This window comes from Rhagoletis pomonella, unplaced genomic scaffold, assembly GCF_013731165.1.
Source record: "Rhagoletis pomonella isolate Grant_MI unplaced genomic scaffold, Rhpom_1.0 Rhpom_scaffold_00001, whole genome shotgun sequence".
Classification (NCBI taxonomy): Eukaryota; Metazoa; Arthropoda; class Insecta; order Diptera; family Tephritidae; genus Rhagoletis; species Rhagoletis pomonella.
Window position 1 is genome coordinate 59,409,849 of NW_023458555.1, and position 5,029 is coordinate 59,414,877.

Genomic DNA, 5,029 nt, shown 5'->3' on the forward strand with positions numbered 1-5,029 from the left:
TATTTATGATGAAGCAAACGGGCATCGTTGATGCATTGATGGGCATATGTATGTACTTATGGACAGCAATGTTTTCATGTATGTACATATGTTTGTGTACATGTATGTATGCACATATGTAGTACAAACGAAAACAAATCTAATAAGCTGCTCGTTGATATAAATGCGAACTGTACTGAGAGCGTGTGTGAATCGGTAGCAAAGTATGCGGCGAAGAAAAATTTGACAGTTGTGAGGTGAATAAAACTTCACAATTGACAAACGCATAAAAAATTTTGACAATCGCAAAACTTGTTGATGATCGTTAAATGTAACGCCAAATTAACCCAAATAATAATACATCATTAAAAAATGGAGCCACCAGCAAAAAAAACTAAGAAGAGCTACACTACATGTAAGTATTTCTTGTTAAATGCATTAGTTTAATGAATCAAAAGCTTCAATTGAACACAGGTCTGCAAAAAAATGGGTTCGTAATGTTCTATAAAAGTGTAGTGTCATTTCCGAAGTAATTTTTGCGTAGAATCCGAATCCGGGGTTTAAATTGCTCTATCACGTCAGGACTTTGAGATATCCTAACCTAAAAGTGCAAAAAACGCTGTTTTTGCCCATTTTTGAGGTTATGTAGCTACGAAGATTTTGCTCTTCATAAAAAAGTAGACGTGGTATTTTAAAGTATAAGTCTTCCTCTTTTAAATGCCGTTGAGTTTGCTCAAATATTTTAATTCTTCACTGAGATATCGCATTTTGAAGTCTCCATGTTTGTGAATGTAATCGACCGTATCACGTCTCATGTTATCTCAATGGATTTTCGCATATTGAAAAATTCACAAACATGGAAACTTCAAAATGCGATATCTCAGTGAAAAATAAAGATATTTAAGCAAATTCAACGGCATTTAAAAGAGGAAGACTTATACTTTAAAATACCACGTTTACTTTTTTATGAGGAGCAAAATCTGCGTAGCTACATAACCTCAAAAATGGGCAAAAACAGCGTTTTTGCACTTTAAGGTTAGGATATCTCAAAATCCTGACGTGATAGAGCAATTTAAACCCCGGATTCGGATTCTACGCAAAAAATTACTTCGGAAATGACACTACACTTTCCTAGAACAAAACGTTGTTGACCTGTGTTATAAAAGGGAACAACGCAGAGCGTCACATCCTGCTGCAAAAGCGAATAGTACAGGATCTGTGGTTCACAGGGAAAAACGCCAATAGCAACACAGGCTGGAAGTAAGTTAGATATGTATTTTGGATGGAGATTGATGCACTAATAAGATTTTGTTTATTTATGTAACAGAAACATCGCGAGAGAACTGAGAGAGCAACTGGGTGACGGAAAAGACGCAGTTGCGTGTAAAACCCAATGGAATGCCCTGATGAAAAAGTATAAGTCCTTTTTTACATATCGCAGAGGCGTGGGGACCGGCGAGGAGGCAACGGCGGAAGAGGCCAAAGACTGGGAGTTCTTTGACGAAATCCACGCGTATGCGGCGAAAAAGGACAATTATCATCCACCTTTCCCCATTCACAGCCGCAATGGAATTTATAGTGAGCGGCCAAGACAAGAAAACGATTTGGGTTTCGTGCCCATAAATACGGACGACATTTCGTCGACCTTGCGTGCATCCCTTCGCAAAGATTATACACCTTCGCCTTCATCCTCAGGCGGAACTCCAAAAACAAAAACAGACTATCAGCGCCTAGAGAAGCACGTCTGGAAGCGTGACAGAAAGATTGGCAAGAAAATATCCTCGCTTCTCTGCGTATTCGGTCAGATGGTATAAACGGATTACCCGCACATTGTTGCTTCGGGCTTGCTGTTGTCCAGCGAATCGGAGTCAGATTAATCTTTACATAACTTTCTTAGTAATTTGTTTGCACATATCGATGGTTCTGTGCAATAACGACACAACTTACAAAAAAAACCCTACTACTGAACAGTGGCACATGTCTCTAATCTTTTTCTAATCCTTGCTAAATCTTTATGACTGCTTTATAAAGATTTATTAATGATTATAGACATGTGCCACTGTTCAGTAGTACGGTTTTTTTTTAGTTGTGTCGTAATTGCAGAGGACCATCGATATGAACGTTTTGGTGTCTGTTATTTACCAAGCTAATTTGTTCTTTAGCTCCGTACCCAGATTATTTTTTGATTATGCTCTACAATTAATTACGAAATAAAAACAAAACTCAATATTAATAATTAGTTTCATTTCAAAACAATTCATTTTAGACGGCGAATAACTCTTGAACGAAAAGTTAAATACTGCTTAACAACTTTTTTTAGAGTACTGATTGATTTGAAATAAAACTGAATATTGAACAAGTAAGAAAGTCTAAGTTCGGGCGGAGCCGAACATTAAATACCCGGCGCAATTATTAAATATATGTTTTCCACCTTTCCGAAAGCTACCGCTACACGATAAGCCGGGGTGTATCAATTTTGAGTAAATTAGCGTCCTTCAATTTCGAAATATTGAAGTTTCAAGCATTTCTGAAATTTACCGTTATATGAGAAGCGGCCGTTATTTTAGTCCGATTTCAATAATTTTCAACGTTTTGCTTTTATTTGCCAAGCACAATAACCACACCGAGCTTGGTACAAATTGGTAGAACGGTTACCGAGATACATATATGTGATCATAAGTGGGCGGTGCCACGCCCATTTTTCAAAATTTTGTCTTAAGCGTATTTCTTGGTAAAGAATTGTTGCAAGCATCAATTTTGAATAAATTAGCTTTAATATTTACTGATTTATCCAAGATTTCGTATTTCTCTAAATTACCGTTATATGGGATGTGGGCGTGGCTATTGTCCGATTTTAAAAATTTTCGGCCATTTCGTATGTTATACCAAGGTTAACAACTGTGCCAAATTTGGAAGAAATTGGTGCAGCGGTTACCAAGATATACACATGTAACCATAAGTGGGCGTGGCTACGCCCATTTTCCAAAAATGTATAATATTCATATTTTTCGTCTAAAAATTATTGTAAACTAGCTTATCCGGCGAACTTCGTCCCGCCCAAAATTAATTTTTTTATTGAAATATTTGGTCCAACGTTTTCGCCAGAAATTCACGTTCACGTTTGGTTCTGTGGTCGACAGAAGGCATATCGTCCATTACCGTCTTAAATAACATGATGAAAGCGTTATACCGGGAAGAAGTTCTTGCGGCTCGATAGTGAATCGTTATTGAATCTTTATAGTCTAGTTGGTGGCAATTTCCATACTGGTGAGTATCATTGATCCACATTCTGTTTAGTCAACGTAAGGCAAGTCAACGTAAAGCAATGGTATTTTCAGGGATTGAAGTCAGAAGTCCAAGCCTTAATTTAAGCCTAAGTGGAATTTTTCCTAGTTGCGGTAGGTACTCAAACTTCGCAAAATCAGTATTTCCTGTTCAACAAATAACTATAAGTGACCATCAAGCAAAGGTGCAGGAATTTGCAGGGATAGTAGCCGAGATTTTCTTTCTTTAATCTAAGCCTAAGTGGGAGGTTCTACCACCCTTTGTTTCTTTGCTAGAGCTTCTCAAATATTGCAAAATCGCGATTCTTTGACACTGACCTTGTTTGTCTTAAAATCTGTTGCTGTCCGAAACTTTATGCTTACGTCAAAAATAGCGTTAACATTAACTGCATCAAATTTGTTTCTATTTTTGTTGGCGTGTGTAATAACTATTGTTAAATAGCCAATACCCGCATGTTTGGGGCGTCTTCAAACACCTTTCGAACTGTAAAACAATGACTCAATTCTATTTTACGCATATCTATAATACGGGTATCGAATTTCAAGCAAATCATACCATAAATAAGAATTTTTGGAATAGATCGGTCCCTGGTGCAACTATCAGAAAAAGAGTATCTAATATTTTAACCCTGACAATAAGCTACCTACGTGCCAACTTTCAAGCATATCGCAGCATAAATAAGATTTTTTCCACCTATCAGAAAAAGTGTCCTATATTTTAACCCAGACAATACGCTACCTACGTGCCAAATTTCAAGCAAAGCGGACCATAAATAAGACTTTTTCGAATAGATCGGTCCCTGGCCCACTTAACGGGAAAAATGGATCCTATATGCTAATTTAGGCAAAAGGCTACCTACGTACCAAAAGCATTTTTTAGCGTAGCTCGACCCCTGCCCCAAGTATCGGAAAAATTAAAACTTCGTGCACTCCTTCTAAACACCTTTCCAAAAAAGTAGCAACCATTCGAATCGGTTATGAAACATATTTAGGAGAAAATTGTTCCCAATTGATTCACGTTCGCAATGAATATCACAATTACCCGAAATTTTCCGAGCTTAACAACGAATTTTCCACCTTAACATTGTCCAAAATCATCAAATCATGCGATAAAATACAAAAATTTCGTCGAAAAAAATTAAAATAATATTAAAGCGTTCTTCTGGATTTTTCCGACTTTTCCAGAATTTTCTATTTTACCATTCGAAAGCCATCCCGAAGTAATTGCTCAAAAAATTACATACAAAAAAATAAATTTTCGATTTTTCCAATTTCCCGACTTTCCCGGAAAGTTTTCCCAAACTTTTCTATCGTAAAAACCTTCCCCTGGAAATTGCGAACAACTAAAAGAAAAATTTTGCCAAATCGGCCCAACCGTTCTCAATTGATGAATTACTATATATTTTTCACACCATTTTTATATATATAGATATACGTATTTAATACATACATACATTCTTGCCACTACTAATCACATGAATCAAAATCTTAAAAACGAATATGTGACTGCAATATTTCTTGTTTAAAATGTTTTAGATCCATCGCTCACCACGGCCTTTATCGGCCGCCGATTTAGTTGGGCTTGCTAGTCTTTCCATTGCACCACAACTAATTGGTCGGAGCGATTAAGTTGGTGTAGTGTGCGCACCTCCATACATCTTCATGTACATATTTCAAGCGAGCCCTACTATGTATTTAAATAGGCGGACGATAAATTCAGTGGTATGAGGTGGCTCCTATAGCTGCATTATTACATCTATTCCGTG